Source organism: Uloborus diversus, chromosome 2 (genome assembly GCF_026930045.1).
Source record: "Uloborus diversus isolate 005 chromosome 2, Udiv.v.3.1, whole genome shotgun sequence".
Classification (NCBI taxonomy): Eukaryota; Metazoa; Arthropoda; class Arachnida; order Araneae; family Uloboridae; genus Uloborus; species Uloborus diversus.
Window position 1 is genome coordinate 108,496,491 of NC_072732.1, and position 19,349 is coordinate 108,515,839.

Genomic DNA, 19,349 nt, shown 5'->3' on the forward strand with positions numbered 1-19,349 from the left:
AAAAAAAGTTGTTTCCGATAACCAAATTTTTGGCTAAGAGTTTAAAATTGGTTTTTAAAATATTTAAATGAACAGCGCGATTCATTATTTCATGAAAAAAATTCAAACTATCAAGTCCTAATGCCCTCACACAAGAACACCTTCACCGTCCTGATTAACTGGTCCAACTAAGTTCTTTAAGTTCCTAATTTTTCCTTTTTTTTACAATCGTACAACAATTTAAACAAAAATGTTGATTTTATTTTCATCTGTTAGTAAGACATAATTCCAAAACGTTTTGAGTTTATTTATTATCGTTTTTGCGACGAAAAGCGTAAGCTTTCTGTTTTTCACATGGCCAAGAAAATTTCTGCGGGAAAAGGTTCCATTTAATCCAACTAATCAGAGTACTTTGCGAACAATTTAAGGTAAAAATTAAATGTAATAATTTTCATTTAACTTCGCAGAAACTTTTACAGCACTCAAATGTGTACAGTGAAACCCCTCCTAACGGACACCCCTCAAAGGCGGACACCTCTCTTATGCGGACAATTTTTAATTCCCCAGTTCCAATGCAAATAACATTATTAAACCCCTGTTCTGCGGACACCTCTCTACTGCGGACGAAAAAAATTGTCCCGATAGTGTCCGTATTAGAGGGATTTTACGTATTTTTCATAAATTTTTTAACTGTAAACACGCTTTATTAACTTTGCCGGTTGACCTTTTCTTACCTTGTTTTCGGTCCGATTCTTTTTTTTAAAGCATTTTATCAAGCACTTTACTATGGAATGGAATAAATTAAGTAATTTAGGGACATTTCAAACCAATTTACCGCTACTGTGAGGAAAGAATTCAAATTTCGAATGATGTTTGTGGTTTTTACGAATACCAGCCATTTTAAAGCAATAATCACAATATTAAGGGATAAATAAACAAAAGATTAAAGCCAAATGACTCTTAAGGGTCAACACAATGCAAAAATAGTAAAAAAACGGAATATGATAATTTTAATCATGAATTTATTCGAAAATATTTGAGTGTACGATGACTTTTGTGGCGTATTATTTCTCTGTCTCTTCGTTTTTTGACCCATTTCAAAAAGATGATTCGTCAATATTAATCCGTCAATAATAATTTCAGATTATGATTGCAAGAACAAAACTACAAATAAGACAAAGTTTAAGTTTTTTTTTTCTTTTGATTAAACGTACAACTCCTGCATAGAACGTAGGGTAGACCGGGGCACGTTTACGCGGATTTTTTCAATGAATTTTCTAAATTTTGTGTTTTAACTTGGGAAATTTTAGACATTGCGGTTTTATAAAGCAGTTAATGGAGTTAAAATTGGCGAATTCAGTTGTTGCTCAGTTTGCGTTTTTAACCGTTAAAAAAATTATTTTTGAGTCAAAGTCGGTTGCGTAAACGTGCCCCGGAAACGGGGCACGTTTACGCATATTTATTTTGACACCTAACGTGGTTCCCTGTTAGTGTTTTGAATATAATGTCTTACCATCGTTAAAATAAATTAAATTTCTTACAGACTGAATAGTGTATGAAGTAAAAGTTGAACGGGCATGTAGACAGCACTACATGATTGTAAGCTATAAGATACGAATTTGTAACTCAGTTAAAAATTAAATGGTTATTTTCAAAACTAAATAGACTGAAAATACCAAACAATTTTGAGACAGTTCGGAGCGAAAAAAGCGCCAGGGCGCGAATAGAAGTAAGACACAGTAAGAACGTGCGTATAAAGGTGCTCAAACGTCAACGCGTAAACTTGCCCCGTCGCCAAGCTTGTTTGTTCTTTTAACGTGAAAAAAAAAAATAAATAAAAAAAAATAAAATAAAATAAAAATAAATAATAAATAAATAAATAAAATAACATTTCAGTTCATACAAATGCAATTCTCAAAAAAGGATAAAATTCTGCGAATTTTTATATATTTGTTCTTTCTTAACTAAGCATTATATATTCACAATAACCTTCAAAACGTTCAAATCAAAATTTACTCGACTTGGTAGTAAACAGATTATTCTTTCTGCCTGCTAGACCGAAGTTCGACTGATGCTCAAAAACTTGTGAGGATATTTGCTAGGGAGCAGCATCACTATGTTATGACTGTTGGCTCTCCAGTTTTAATTCGTTTTGAAAAAAGAGCACTGCGTAAATGTGCCCCATGCGTAAATGCCCCGGTCTACCTCAATAAAGTATAGCACTAATTTAACACATATTGTGACGTAATTGGAGCATCACTCCGACACCACTGCAGCTGAACTACAAATGATAAGATATTTGCGAGAAGCGGTATTATGTAGTTGTGTTGGTTTTTGCTGTAATAAAAGATACGTCAGCTTATTTAAGAATGTGTTTTGCTTATAGCCCGGATTATCCGTATTTTCGTTTAAACGGATTGCATTTGGTTCCAGTTAGTCCGAATAAACGTGGTTGTAGTGCAGTGGCGCATTTCGGGAGGGGGGGGGGGAGTGAAAACACCCCCTAAAGTCATTGGTTTTAACGTAAATGCAAATCCTAGTACCGTAGTTATGTATATGAAAGGGCTGTTTTGGTCAAAAACGAGCTGATGTATGCAGCACATGACTTCCTTTTACTCCAATTTAATGTCATTTCCCCATTACTGGCAATTTTAATGTGATTCAATAGTTTACTCTCTAAATATCACCAACAGGGGCCAAATTAAAACAGATTTTAAAAAAAATCGTCAAATTTGTCGCCAAGTTGGTGACCAAACTTGATCAAAAACAAAAATCTCCAAGTTTCCGCCAAATTATAACACCACTTGAGTTTACATCGAAATTAACAATGATTACCCCCCAAAAAGGGGCTTTTGCCCCTTTTAACACCCGAATGCAACCAAAAGGGGAGGTGCACAAATAGACCCCACAAGGAGTCTACGTACCAAATTTCAACTTTCTTGGACTTACCGTTCTTGAGTTATGCGACATACATATGCACATACATACATACGTACATACAGACGTCACGAGAAAATTCGTTGCAATTATCTCGGGAATCGTCATTATGGATATTTCGCGTGTCTATACTTTCTTAGGCATTTATCCACGTGTGATCGAGTCGAAAAAAAACCTCAGTATTCATTCGGGGGTGAGTAAAATGGAAATTAAGGTCGATTTTTGAGTGAAAATTTTTTCGTGAATACAATACTTCCTTTTTTGTAAAAACGGAAGTGAAAAAAAACTCTTCAAAAGGTATTTTTGATCACAAAATCCCCTCAAGAAGGTATTTTTGATCAAAAAACTCCCTTTTTTTAGTTTGATGCTGCTCCATACTTTATAACAAGAGCGAAAACATAATTGCAAAATATAGAATTACAAATATTAGAGACGTACCGAGTACTCGGTAACTATTCGGTACTCGGCCTACTCGGCCAATTTGCCAAGTATTCGGTACTCGGCCAAATTCTCATCAGATAATAACTCGGCCAATACCGAGTAGTTGCAAAAAATTGAATATTGTCCAAGGCAGATTACTAAAATTTATTTAAAAAAAATGAGCAAGCATTATATTCTGCAATCATTTACAATTAAAATTTATAAGTCAAATTTAAATTTTGAGAATAATGAAGTTTGTAATGCTTCAATGGAATAAATCTTTATTTTAATGTCCCCAAAGTTAATAAAACTTATTTATTAAAAATCATGCAAAAAAATGTAAGTATAGAAAATATGGAATTTTTATATTAAAAATGGATTTTTGCTACAAACAAAAATTAGTTATAAAAAATATAAAAATACCTTTGCTTAAAAAATAAAAGGAAATAAAACAACGTTAAAAGCACAGTGCAGGAACACTGCAGACACGTGTTTTGGCGTTACAAGGAATTCCTTTTTCAATGCACAAAATGGGAGCTCGTGGATTTAAAAGCATCCCACAAAAATCGGATTTTTTGTCGAGTGTCTTTACATTCTTTAGCTCACATGTTATGCACTGAAAAAGACGCTCCTTGTAACGGGGGAGGAGGGGGGGGGGGCAGAAACACGTATCTGCAATGTTCCTGCACATTTGCTGTATTAAAATTATTTATGTTTGGCGGACTAAAACTATAATTGATTGGTATACAGTGATACCCCTCCTAACGGACACCCCTCTTATGCGGACAATTTTTAATTCCCCAGTTCCAATGCAAATAACATTATTAAACCCCTATCCTGCGGACACCTCTCTATTGCGGACAAAAAAAAAATGTCCTGTTAGTGTCCGCATTAGAGGAGTTTACTGTAATTTGTTTTAATTCCAACTTGATTAATCATACCTTTTATTTATTTATTTTTAATTTTAAAAATAATATTTTTGTAAAATTTTTGACACAAACATTTTGTTTATATAATGCTTAGTTGAATTTCAGCAGGAATTTAGTTTTAAAAACTATTATATGGACAAGGATGTCTATACTACTATTCCAATAAGTTCAAAATTCATTGCATGTGTGTCGGTGGTTCTTCTTAAAACATAATTGGTACTTGGTAACTCGGCCGAGTAGTGAAAGGCTGAGTACTCGGTACTCGGCTACTCGGCCAAAGTGCTACTCGGTACGTCTCTAACAAATATTGCTACGAACAAAAATGATAGCAAAAACATGAATGCAAAACAAATTCTGGCTAAAATTTTTCTGACACAAGGGTATATTTATCTCTATCACTAAATCAGAAGTCAATTAAAGAATGATTTTTAAAATACCTTTCAAGGAGCTATCTCAGATTAAGTAAATGAACTTTTTTCTTCCAGTAAAATCAGAAAGATCTCTTGATTTTACTGCGCTCACTCACAAACAATGATCTTCAACTTCCAGTGACCAGTGCTCACCTTGAATATGCTATTTCTGATTATAAAAATATGTTTTGCAATATTCTGACTTATTTAAACAAAGGGACAAGCGTCCATATCTAAATTTCAAAACATATTACTATTACTATTAATAATACAATAAAAATACAGTTATGATATTTCATTTCCTAAACTTATTATTTGCAGGTTTTTTTAAAATCTTTGTTGGTGTGTTTTTAGTATCTTTATAAGATCTGAAGCCCTATTGCGGAACTGCACATAAACTAAAATCGCCTTACTATTCAGTGAAAAAAAATAATGTAATAACTTGATTATTGAATACTGTACAAAATAGTAAGCTAATTGAATGCAGAAAATCCTTAAATCTATTGATTCTAAAAATGCTTGCTTTTAAGTGAGAATAAGAATAGTAATTAATAATTACGCAATAACTTAGAAAAGTTGGTATTGAATGAGTAAATAATATTTACCAAATCTATAAATAAATAAATTTTAAGTTAGGTAAATTAATAAATTTACTAGGAACAGAAGAGGAAAGTTTTTGTGTAGGTTAAAAATAATAATAGTAATTTATCGCTGAAAGTAATAAATTAAACACACACACACACAATCATTTAAGTATTCGTAAATTCGACTTTTTTTTTTTTTTGACAAATTGCCCTTAAAGTAAATACAGGAAAGTGACAAGCAACCGAGAAGCCGACATCGAAAGTGCTACCAACCCCCCGGGTGCTACTGCTATATTGCCTCTCTACTGAAGGTTTTTGGGGGTATAGCTTGTTCTTTTTGACCTTTTTACGACAGTCGAGAATTCATGGGAACTTGCTCGTCTTGGGATGTAGTGAGAGAGGGAAAGTCAGGGTGCGAAAAAAGGGAACACGATTTCTTTCTTATTCTTTTCTTTCCTTCCTTTTTTTCACTATATTCTTCTTGAATGCTGGTTAAACCTATTCGTTGAGTATCTTTGCTATTCGGACTGGGAGGGAATAAGGGATATTTGCTACTTCCCATCCCGTACGAGAAAAGAACGATAACTCACAATCGAGAAGGAGGGAGGGAGGATTAGTCGGCGGAGTCAGTCAGGTGCTTTCTTTTTCTTGAAAAATTCTCTATTTTTTTTCACCACTTTTTTTTTTTTTTTGCTTTCATGGAATTATAAGACACCTTGCAGACGAGGAAAATTCACGGAACAAAAATTCGATGCAAGACAGAGTTATTGAATTATAAATGCTGCAAATAATAAGCTATTAGCCCTCAGTTGAGGTTTTACGGGAGAGAAAAGGTGGGTAGTTAGCCCTGCCAGAATTTTTTTCCCCCAAATATGTAAGCATTTTATGTGTAAATAAATAGAGGAAACTGCTAGTTTAAAAAGGAAAACAAGAATAAAGTAGTACACCGAATGTTTTCAAACAAAAAAAAAAAAAAAAAAAAAAAAAAAGAAAAAGAAAAAAAATCTTTTAGAGAATTTAGGTGGGCAAAGAATGAAATATATTTTTGTCCCTTGGATAAAATTTTAAAAAATTGCATGAGCTGATTTTGATACTTAACGCTTCATTTATTCATTTTAAATATCTTTGTGCTTGGAAGAAAAATCAGAAATAACAACATTTAATTGGACAAAACTGCGGTTTCATCCATAAGCTCACTTTTTGTTTTGCATTAAAAGGGGCGTTTCTTGTGACGTCGAAACACGTGTCTGCAGTTATCTGCAATTTTGTGTAATTAAATGTTGCTATTTCTTATTTTACGCTTCATTTATTATTTTTAAAAAGTACTATTCTTTTCTACATTAGTGCATAGGGAGGAATGCACCCTCTTCCAAATTATGCGTGAAATATATATAAGCTAACTCTTACTCATGAGTTTCCAAATTATTACATTACCTCCCTCCGCCCTCCTACCGGCAGACATCAGCACCAACCTCCTTAGTTAACTTTTCAGACGGAACGGGTTTTTTCCTCCCTGTTTTGAATAGCATTCATCTCCGAGAAGGGTAACTTGGATTTTTTGCATACTGGTTCACTGATTTTTAAATAGTTTTGTTTGCAGTAATTCCAATGGAAATAAAATAGAATAAACATTCCTATTTATATTTTGACATTACGCTTGAAGTGTTCCGTAAACTTTTCCAGTACAGTGCTATCTATAACCACTAAACGTTAACTTATTCCGCCTAAACGGTGAATGCCCGCCCGAAGGGTTAATGACAGTTGATTTGAAAGTATGTGATCAGATTCTAGAAACCACAAGGTTTTCAATCGGGATAAAAACTAATCTGTCGTTAAAATAATTTAGTTATGATTGGAAATTTTTGAGATGTATTTCCTAAACAATATTTTGAAAATTATATTGTGAAGTATTTATTATATAACCATTTTCCTGAAAGCATTAAGTACAGAGCAGAGCCGCTATATAGATAGGCCGACGCATCAGCTTAAGTTTAGCCATTTTGGATCGGATTTTTCATTTTTACGCTGCTAGGGTTACCACAACAAAGTTTCGGATTACGCCAAATTTGCCGAAAATAATATTTAATAAACAATTCATGTGCCGCTAATAATTGCTCACAGTGAACAATCACCAAACGCGATAACTCGCCAGAAAAGACAACCACTCAAACACGCGCTCCGATCCAAAATGGCTAATCTTAAGCTGATATGTCGGCTCGTATATATAGGGGCCTTAGTACAGAGGTGTGACTATGAATAGAATAATTGATTTTTTCAGTTTTTCTTGAATAATTTTGTATATTACTTGCAAAAATTCATGAAGGATAATTTGTTTTGTTATTCTAATCATATTTTCACTCCTTTAGAGTAGTTTTTGGGACATTACTTTGTTAAATGTTGGCATTTATAAAATAGAGAAACATTTGATCTAAAGTAATGAAATTGTTCGCATTGTATAAAGCATGTGTTTGATTAACAATCGAATTTAAAATAAATTTAAAAACTATCAGCTTGCTGTGCTAGTATTTTATATTTTTTCCATCATGGATTGGCATCAGTATTTTTTTTATTCTTAATTCAATTTTTTTCGCAGCTTCAATTAGTTTAAAATCGGCAGCTTTTTTTCTCTTTTGTTAAAGACTTATTGCTTGATCATGAGCGAAAAAAGTGATATTTTTTTCTAGAAAACTAGCAGTAATAAAATATCTCATTCAAGAAAATCACCATGCGCAACAAGAAATTGCTAAAAGCTAAAAATTTTGCAAGCATGTGTGCGTAAAATAAAATAAGATCTTTGAATTTCAAATAAATTAGTGTAGGGAAAAGCAGTAGATAAATAAATTTATTGCAAAAACAGGAATGAAATAAATTCATATTACCATAACTAATAGAAAAACAACTGATCATGAACTAAAAATATCTCTATGAGTGTAAGGAGTAAATGTATGTGATTCTTCTATTCGTAGAAAACTCATCTCAGTTAAACTCGGTGCTCGTTATCCTCGTAAAGAGGGCTAAAATCAAATTTGCTATGACAAAGAGACCTCCTTGGGCAAAAATTGTGCATAAACTATTTACTAGTCTAAGGTGAGAAATAATAATTTTTCTTCAACTGTTCAGTTAAATTCAAGTTGTTCAGTCTTTTTCCTAAAATTAAATGTATTGCATACTGACAAAAGATTCAGAACTGTTTAGAATATGTGGCTAAAACTTTCTTTATAAGAAGATTTCCTAACAAATTACATGCACTAAGGTACTTTTTACCTTTTAGGTATAGTTTTCTGATAAATCAATGCTTAAAATACCGAAAGATAGCAGTCAGTATGTCAGGAGAAGTATCAGTAAAGTATTTTCCCGAGTCGCATTATACAAACGGTTAAACACACCACCCAACTTATGGTTTGGCGCGTGATTTCTGCTCAGGATTCTGGATGTTTAAGCAATGTAGAAAGCATGAGGACCGAATATCAACTTGAAAAAGTGCTTAAACAAAGGTTTTAGTTAAAAGTTTGGTTTCCAAATGGGGACTTCATATTCATGCATGATGGAGTTTTGTGTCTTGAAGCTTTATCTGTGACCAAAATTTTGAATGCAAAAAAATATGTAAAAACACTTCTACGGCATGGAAACAGCCAAATATGAGCCCAATAGAGAATATCTGAACTATTGTAAAGAAAAAAGATAAGAAATAGAACTTCGTAAACAAGAATTGTCTCACAGAAGGACTCATTCAAATTTGGCACCATGACGTGGAAATACAAATTGATTGCCGAAAACTCATAAAAAGAATGCCAACTTACTATAAATTTCATTTGAATTTACTATGAATTTCACAATTATTCTAATAATTTCCACACCTCTGTATATTCTTTGAAGTGTAAGACAAATCAATTCTCTTTGACTATTCAAAAATAATATCTTGTTACTTTTAAATTGATAAATCTAGAACCCAAGAAGACCAGGAGCCAAGCATAGGGACAAACATTACTTTTGGAACCCTTTGTACTCCATTTCTACAAAATTGACCAAGTGGTGCTTTGTCGCTTACTAATTTAGTATGGGCATTGGATTTATCTACCGTTTCTTTGCATTACGCAGTAAATCCCGCTAGCTCACCTAAGTGTAAGTAAAAATAAATAACATTATTTATCAGAAATTGTTTATTAGAAATTTGCTTTCAGTGTCTAGGTCTAAAGCAGTCTGTGATGAGTATTTTGCTTGCAAAATGGTTGACGTCATTGGGAGAGTTAAGGGGCGGACTAGGCTATTTTTGCAGTGCTTCATGAGTGTAGTTGAAGTCCTGATTTGGAAAAATCCAATAAAATAATTATATTCACGTTTCTCTCACGTAACTTGATCCGTTATTTTACTAATTTTTACCGTGTTTTCTGCCCTAAGTCTCTCATTTAAGCCATAATTTCAATGAACTGTAAGTGATGTGTGTGTGTGTGTGTTTTTTTTTTTTTTTTACCATCACTGTATGTTATTTTGCGCTAAATGACAAGAAATAACCTACAAAATGAAACAAAACCAACGAAAACAACCAAAATTGTTCTTAAAATGGTTTCAACTTCACCTCACATAATTGTCTGCCCATTTATTGTAGCCGAACTGGAATATCTTAACTTGGGGTGGACCAATTGAAATAGCCATAAGTGTCTGGACATATGAAGCAATAAACTTAACAGGATCTCAGAAAAACTTTTTCATCTATTTTGTTAAACTTTACTTACATGCTTCTCATCGTTAACCTTCGTGTTGATAAACATATTTTGCGTTAATGGTGTTTTTTAAACCGAGCGGCATTGCCGGAAAAAATTAAATTTACATTCACAAAAAGTATTCATCAACCTGAACTCGGTACGAAACAGGAGTTACTTTTCAAACTTGTTTGCTTTTTATGACAGACTATTTCTATTGAATTATTTTTGAGATGAAATGTAAACAATTATTTAAAAATAGAAGAACAGAAAATAGCATTGAACCTTTTTATCATACTTCAATTTTAAGAACACGGAAATAAGAAATAGTATTTGGATTGACTCTTTTAAGATGTATAAGGCACAGGATCACTTTCTTAATATAGTGCTTTTTTATTATTATTAACTGAAATCTAAAATTACTTCAGAATGATACGGGACATCGTTTTTATCACTTTCAAAATTACTGTTCCTTTTCAAAAGATTTTTATAGTATCCTTTAAATAATTCTAGTTAAGTTATTCTGTGAAATTTTTTTAACTAATTGACTCTTATCTGAAACAGGTAAATGGAACAACCTCCTGGAATTACTTTATCTTATTTGATGTAGTCTCGACTTTTCCTAACTTTTTGGTTTCTGTCCTACTTTTGTAAATATATCCTATTTTAAAATTGCCTCCAGTTCTAACTATAAGTGTTTTGTGGCAGCCGTGAATTTATTATAACAGAAGAGACAGGTTGTTATTACACAAAAGAGATTTTTCTTTTTTCTTTCAAAGCAGCTACCAGGAATTTATGTTATTCTGCACATCGAGGTGCTAATCCAACTATGAGCTTCCTTTGTTTGTTTAGTAGAAAGTGAAGTTCTGGTTTTGTGAGTTTCTTGACCTTAATTACTTTATCTAGGTGTGAGTAAAAGAAAGTTTTGCAACAATTCATTAAAAAGCATAATTTCAAAAATCGAGAATTATGTGTTTTTTCTACCTTCACTGTGTGTTAGCAAAATATTTCAGATGTTACTAAACTTTTCCCCAGCAATTAAAAAGAGAATTTTATGCCTCGGCTGATTTTTATTTGAAAATATGTTTTTAAGTTAATACGAAGAAATAGATGGTAAGCAATTTTTCTTTGTGCATCATTTGCACAAAGATAAAAGCTTTCCGCGAAAAGTTGTAAATGATTGAGTAAAAGAAAGTTTTTAACTTTTCCTTTAAGAGCATTATTTCAAAAACTGAGAATTATGTGGTTTTTCTACCATCACTGTATTTTATAGCTAAGACATATTTCAGGTGTTTTGGTATAGAGACAGGATATGATTGCCTTGCGAGACATCGTTTTAGGTTCAATATCTTTTCTTCCCCAAACTGTACATTGTGCGGAAGCGACACTGTTATAGATGCGGTGCTACTCAGGGAATGCCCGAGAGTGTCCGGAAACATATATAACAGATACTGGAAGGCTAAAGAAAAACTACTGGACTTACAGACTGATTGACACAATTAACTTCTTACTTGTATTACATTTTATCCATTTGTACTGTTACAGTTTATATTTGAACATTTTATCCCTTTTGTGTTTTTACAATATTTCGATTTTAGATGTTACATTTTATATTTGTACATTTTCTCCTTTTGAATTTTATATTTTTACAATTTTTCAATTTTACATTTTACATTTATAGATTCTACCTCGTCATTTTTTACTTGTTACATTTTACATTTTTATATTTTACTTTGTTGCATTTTTATACTTTACTCTCTCTTCATGTGTGCTGAGTGCACTGTATGTGCACTCGAGTCAATGAATTCATATGTTCAAGTGCTACTGCTATTAAAAAAAATCATATGTTAATAAACTTTTTCCCAGAAATTTACAAGAGTTTTATGCCTCGGTTAATTTTTATTTGAAAATATGTTTTTAAGTTAATACGAGGAAATAATTGATAAGCAATTAATCTTTGTGCATTATTTGCACAAAGATAAAAGCTTTCCGCGAAAAGTTGCAAATGATCCAGACGTTTTATCTTCGTAACTACACGCATTTTACCAAATTTATTCAAAGACTTCGCTGGAAAACTATTGATACTTGGTGTCTAAACACTAAATACATATGTAACTTAGCATAAAATTATTGGAAGCTCACATTTATGAAGAAAATATTTCTATTATATCCACTGATAACACGCTAAATATGAGTATTGCAAGCATTCTTTTAGCTTTGTCATTATGCTGTTATTTTAGCTTAGGGAGGAAAAGCAGGGTGTATCTTAAAGACATAGGTAGAAGTGAAACTTTTGTTTTTCATGTTGAAACATTTTAGTTATTCATCAAGATTTCTCCATTCAAATTTAACCAATTCATAGTAACGTTTATTTTATTGCGATTAGTTACTTTTTACGTAAAAATGTTCAATATCAAAAGCTAATTTTCTTCTTAGTTTAACTATTAATTTTTATAGAAAATGTAGATTTAATTATTAACTTCACAAGATAAAACTAAAATGAAATGGACATGCATCAGATATAAAGTGAATTAAAAATAAAGCCTTCTAAAAAATAAAAAAAAGATAGAAATAAATTGAAAAAAAAAAAAAAAAATCATGCTTCGCCACGAGAGACATTATTTTATTCCTTGTAGGAGACTGCATAAACAGCAGTTGTCAAAACGGTACTTAAGACACGTTTAAAACGCGAGTTCTACGAAACGGTTACACGCTATAAAACATGTTCCAAAACAAACGGCTCACCAATTTGCCTGTCGTGTAAACAACAATCGAACAGTCTTCCTGGCTAAACTTTTATAATTTGTCGAAGTTACGGCACAGAGGTAGGAAGAAAAAACCGAAACAAAAGGAAATTCTTAGGCCGAGACAACAATCCCAGCGTTTCGTTTAAATCACTTGGGCTCCATTAAAGATCCAAACTATTTGAGTCTCTCAGAAAATATGGCAAGTGCACTGCCCTTTGACCACACAGGAAGCCATTTATTGTGGTGTCCCGCGGTTATTTACCGAATGCTTGTCCGAAAATTATAGTTCGTGACCTATTAACGACAGCTAAGAGGGGAGTGTGGGCGGAGGGAAGTTTTTAACGAAATTTATTCCAAAGAGTACAAGTTGATTAGTGGCAGAACTTCTTGCATAGTTTGTGTTCGCAGCAAGGATACATTCATCAAAAATGTTTTTTTTTTTAAGACGTAGTTTCTCTTCTCAGTTCTTTTTGGTGCTTCCAGCGTGGATTTGTGATATCTCTGTAAAATTAATGAGTGAAATCCCCTTCTAAGTTATGCATTATTCATTATTTAGGGTGATTGAGTAGTTTTAACAGATTGCTGTATTAATTAACTGCACTGAGTAGAGTTATCGACATCTTTTGTTGGGGTGTCGACTGCTGAATTCAGTAAATAATCAATGAAAGTAAAGCATAAAACGGCAAAAAATTACAACAGCTTGCTACTTAAGGAGGTAAATTGTAAGTGAACCCAACTCACACCTTTGTTGGTGTACGTTCAGCGTTTTCACACTCATGTAAAAGCTCCACTTTAGTCTTTGTGTTGTTTTTTAGTGATTTGTGCTTAACTTAATCACAAATTTGGTGGTGTTTGTTCATCGTTATTACACTTAGTGATACTTCACTATTGAGGCAGTTAGAAGCAAAGGGATGTAAGTGCCAACATTTGAAATTTGGAATTAGCCAGAACAAATGGTAGGTGAACGTCTCCTCAGTTTTGGGGCAAGAGATTGTACTAGTAGCACTAGTAGGTGCTGCTATACAGCATGATTCAGAAAAACCTTTCAGTGAAAGCCTATACCTAAATACACTACTTTAAACGCGTTTTACTCAAAACATGAAAATGTTCACTCACATCCTTTTGCTTTTCACTGCCTCGATTGAGGGGGTGAGAAGCAAAGATATGCAAGTGCCAAAATTAAAAATTTGAAGGTAAGCAGTACAAATAGTAGAAGAACTTCTCTGTTTTAGGGCAAGAGATGGTTCTTGTAGTCCTGGAAGGTTATGTTATGCAGTATGATTTGAAAAAAAAAGTCAATGAAAGCCTACCTATTGATCTAAACGTTAAACGCGTTTTACTCAAAATTTTAAACAGTCCACTTACATTCCTTTGCTTCTCACTGCCTCAATTGTACTTTTCACATGGGCCTAACCTGTGAGGTTGATGAAAATTAAATACTAAGGTGCAAGTCCAGTGATATAAAGTTAGTTTTAAAGATTTTTAATTAAGACCAAGTGACAGAGGGGACTGACTCCCTCTACTGCTAATGACGCCCGCCTGCGGGGAGCCGCACATCCGAATGCAATCTCAACTCAACGGCAAGAACCTTTCTCCTTTTTCGTGAACTCCGCAAAAAGAAGTAAATATTGTCACTGGTCAGGCTTTATTTCATAACAGTCTTATTCTGTATCTATTCATGGTGTGTTTTGACAATTTGTGCTAAACTTACTCCCAATTATGCTGGTGTATGTTCAGCGTTTTAACACTCATGTTTGCTGTAGTTTTTTTAGTGATTTTGGCTTTATATTTTTGCAAATTTTAGTGCTCTATCAAAACTATTTTCGTTTCTCGGTTGCCTATTTATACACTAAGTAGCCTTCAATGATTCACATTAGCGCAACTTAGTTCCGTCTTGGGATGAGAAATTAAATTGCAATTTGGAATGAATTGCAGTGCATTTCTTTAACTATCAACTAAAAAACGTATTATCTCAACTGACTTATAAATGTTGAAAACATTGAAACAATTTTGTGGCCAAGCTGCCATATTTAGTGGGATAAATACAGACAATTGCTTATTTTTCCCCCAACTCCAGCTGATAGAATGTTGAACAGATCAGCGCTGTCACAGCATTCACGAAATCAGCGAAGTGTGTCCATTATTTCAATAATACCTCCGACTGTAAAGGGAAAAAGAGAAATAATGTTTTTTAGAAAAGCATCAATCAATAGGTTCGTTTGACCTTGACCTTTTTCTTTGATGGCCCCATACTGAAATCAAACAAATTGACTACGGAAGAAAAGTGGGCAGAGTGCAATAACCTCCAACTGTTGAGAACGTTCTTTACAAAATTCATGCCATTAAGAAAAATCATGTCGCATTTCTGGAGTAATTAATAGCTCATCTGTCGCTTGAAGAGAAGAAAATCAACATTGTCCTCTGAGAATAACATTTTTATTTGGAAAAGTGCAAATTTTCCTGTCAATGATGTCATTTTCCTAATCTTTTACGGCAAATTTAGTGCGGTTAGTAGTCTTTTTGTTTTGAAAAAAGTGTTTTGTTCAACTTCCTTAATTTTCACTGAACAGGAAAAGATAGTTAGCCAGTGTTTATTTTAATTATCTATTCTAAACGAGCCATGAAGCCTGGTTAAATTGAACTCTTCGTAAATACTTTTTTCCCTATTGTTCAAACTTCTTGCTCTCAATTAATTTTAAGTTTAATGAAGGCCATTTTAAAGAGGGAAAAATAATATGGATCACTTGATTAGGGTCATGTGACTAATAAGGGTCAGTTGAATACCATATGAGTGAACAATGGGAAAAAATCATTATACAGACGTGCTTACATTATGAGACTCAAACACGTTTTGAGGTTCAAGACCTAAAAACCGATTGTGTAATGCAATATGTTTCAAGCATTTAAAAGGCTTTTCACATCAGTCCTTACTTTTTACTGAACAGGAAAAGACTGTTGATCAGTGTTTACTGAAATTATCTGTTCTAAATGAGCCGCCAAGATTCGTTAAATAGAATGCTCCATAATTACTTTTTACCGTTTGGTCAAAGTTCTTGCTATCAGTTCTTATGTAGTATGAAAACTTCAAAAAAGGAAAATTACATGATCAACTTGATCAAGGTCATGTGACTGACCTGGGAGGTTAATTGCATAGTAACGAGAAATAGGGAAAAGATCACTATACAGTGTAAGAAGGAGCTATTGTTAAAAATCTGCATGCAGTATGACAGTAAGCAAGAATCATATCAGAGCATATGGTCGCAAAACGTAATGCTGCCGAGCTACGCATGTGAAACTAACGGATTCGAAACAGGTCTAAAATTTATCAAAGTTGATTTTACGCAACATTTTAATTAAGAAAAGTGGAAAGCATTAGTTGAAATTTTCAGCCTATAGCTGTAATACAAGCGTTTTTAATCGTATGCGGTGAATTGTTATTATAGGCGGTCCGTGTACCAAAAAAACTGATTTTTTGTAGTAAAAATTAGGTAGTTGAACAACGTCATTATTAATTAAATGACCTTCTCTAACAAATTCGAAATACACATGAGCGTGCACAGAAATTTTGGGGCCCGTCACAAATGACTTTTACGGGTACCCTCCATATTCAGCAGGTGTCCCTTCTATTCCTTTCCCCCCTCTGTGCACGCCCCTGGAAACACGGTATAAAAATTGGAAAAGATGGCCCAGCAGATTCCCTCGCTCATATTCAGAGTTCTATTTTATTTTTTATGAAGTAATAATTTTTTAAAAAATTATTACTTCAAAACATACAATTGTTAAGTTGATTCTCCTTCCTTTTGAACACGTCGATCAATTTTATCATTTTCGTTCGATCGTTAATTTTGAACTTAGAAAAGAGGAGGGTCAAAGAGACTTTGCCTTTGAAAGTAAGAAGGCAGTTGCCTCGCTTGCCTCTCCACATGAGCTACCTATGATTGATATAATTAACCCACCAGAACTCGCGTCAAAGTGAGTTACTCCGTGTAAAATTTTTTTCACCCCCCTACTTCCTTCAAAAAATGTTTGAAATATTTTTAGTTGAAAATATTTCATTTATTATTTATTCTAAATACCACAAAATAATAATACTAGGTGAAACATAACTACAGTAAAACCCCTCTAATGCGGACACTAACGGGACAAAATTTTTGTCCACAATAGAGGGGTGTCAGCAGAACAGGGGTTCAATAATGTTATTTGCCTTGGAATCGGGGAATCACAAATTGTCCGCATAAGAGGGTGTCCGCACTTGAAAGGTGACCGTTAGGTGGGGTTTTACTGTATATTTAATGAAACCAAATAAAACAATTAAAAAAATTTTTTTTTCTTCTTGGTGTGAGTATTTTGCTCACGCGCGAATTCTAGAGGGTTAAAATTGTTCGTTTCTGCATTTGTAAGTGAAAAACTAATGTTCGTGCTTAAATTGTAAACTCTTGTTCCTCGTAACTTATTAATTTCAAGTTATACATGCAACAAGCTACTGATGTGCCTTTCTATTTTCAACTACCTACTTGGCATGCTACATATGTTCTTACTTCACAAATTCTGCTTCTTCAGTTTTAACAGGTTTTGTTACACTTAAACATGTGTTGTGTCAAAACGTTTGTTCATTACTGTAGGCGTTAATGCTGTATAGTCTACGGCAATGGAAATTACTTTACTGTATGGCTATACTACTGACGAAGCACTCATTTGTTCGGCTAAGTTAACAAACAAAATTTTCAGTTCTGGAGCAAATCCAATCTTTTTCAGATTTATGAGTGATCTTTTCACAGTAAACATATTAGTGTATGGTGCACTGTTCCCAGTATTGGAATTAAGGCTCATACTTACTTTATGGGAGGAAAACTCGTTACAGATGTGCAAAACCTGCTGCCGCAAAGACTAAACGCACTAGAGGATGACTAAGGGTTGTGGTTCTAACAAGATGGTGGCACTAAACATACAGCAAAGAAATCGACGAACTGCTCCCTCCCTATATGACGAACGTCTCCTGAGTACAGATATCTTTACAAGATAGCATTCCATGACCAGCAAGTTGCTCATATCTTGCTCAGCTGCGTAACCAAGGAGAGGGTCCATGGGGTTTGAACCCTCCCCGAAATATGTAAGAAAATTCAAAAATGAAGGTGTTCATTTTTCTCACATGATTTTCCTGTTCTTATACATAAGAAAATTCAAATTTGAGTGCATGCAAATTTCATTGGACCCTCTCCGGAACAAGATCTTGACTATGTCACTGATCTTGCTGCTTCCGATTTCTTTTTGAAGATGAAAGTTCACCAACGTGTAAAGCGAAAGCTGTCGTCCGTCAAGAGTTCGTAGGAATATCACCAGAATCGACCAAAAAAAGTGATGCAGAACTTCAGGGAGAGGCTTCATAAATGCATCGCGGGCATTTAAATGATATCCATTTCAAAACCAAGTGAGTAAGGTAATTGTTTAAAAGTATAAATAAATTTAGCAATAGTTTTCTGTAATTACAATATAACTTCAATTATCCGAACTCCTTCTATGCGAATTGCTGATTATACGAATCATTCTCAGAATTTCAGGGGGGGGGAGACGAAAACGTACTGCCATTTGCAAAATAATGATGCTGTCTATACATTATTCTCTCGAAACTCTGCTTAATTTAGAGGCTGACGTACATCTGCAAAAGCTGACCTCCCTGAAAACTAATAGATGCGTCCATTTCTGCCTGTAACACGGAAGTTTGCTTTTCCATCTAATCGGTGGTTGGACAGTACTTTGATCCCAAGATATTCAGAAGGCAGTGACTTTCATTTCAAGTACGATACATACATATTGTACTAATGTACTGCACTTGTAAGTACGCGTAACAAGTAAAAATGATTAATTAAAAGCTCTCTAAGAGAAAATAGTTTTCTTCTCCTATTTTAAACATTCACTCAAGAATGAATTAAAATAGAATCTTTTTCAGAAGAAATGCAATTATCAGAGTATTTGGTTATCCGAAAATAGTTCGGTGCCAATTGATTCGGAAAATTGGAGTTCTACTGTATACTTTAATGCAGTAAAACCTATAAAGGTGACCACCCTTGTAAGTTGACCACCTGTCTAAATTGAGCACTTTTGTCAAGAACAGAATTAGACCGACGGATCAACCTCTATAAGTTGATCACCTGTCTAAGTTGATCTCTAAAGTACTACACCGCAAGTGGTCGACTTACAGAGGTTTCACTGTATCAACTTTTGACATATGGGAGTTTTTCTGCCTCACTCTGAGGTAAACAAAAAGAAAATTGTTTTTTACTTATTATTTAAACGTGTTAAGTCAAGTATAAAGCCTAAAGAATAATCTAATGCCACTCACGGAGTTAATTGTACACTGACACCTATAAAAACTGCCAAAATAATAATAGAAAAAAAAAATCAGGAACCTATTAATTGCACCATTATCAGTTGAGATAAGATTTTTCTTCTCCTTAAAATATCACCTGGACCGGATGCGAAGGGAGTAATCTTCTATTATATTTATTCAAGCCATTCGGTTTTAATAAGTTCTTAATTTTAGACGGAATATGAATTCAACCGTGACTGGAAACAATAAATTTGCATGGCATAATAAAGAATACTTTTAGAACGAGTGACTTGCCATTTGCAGACTTTCGCCATT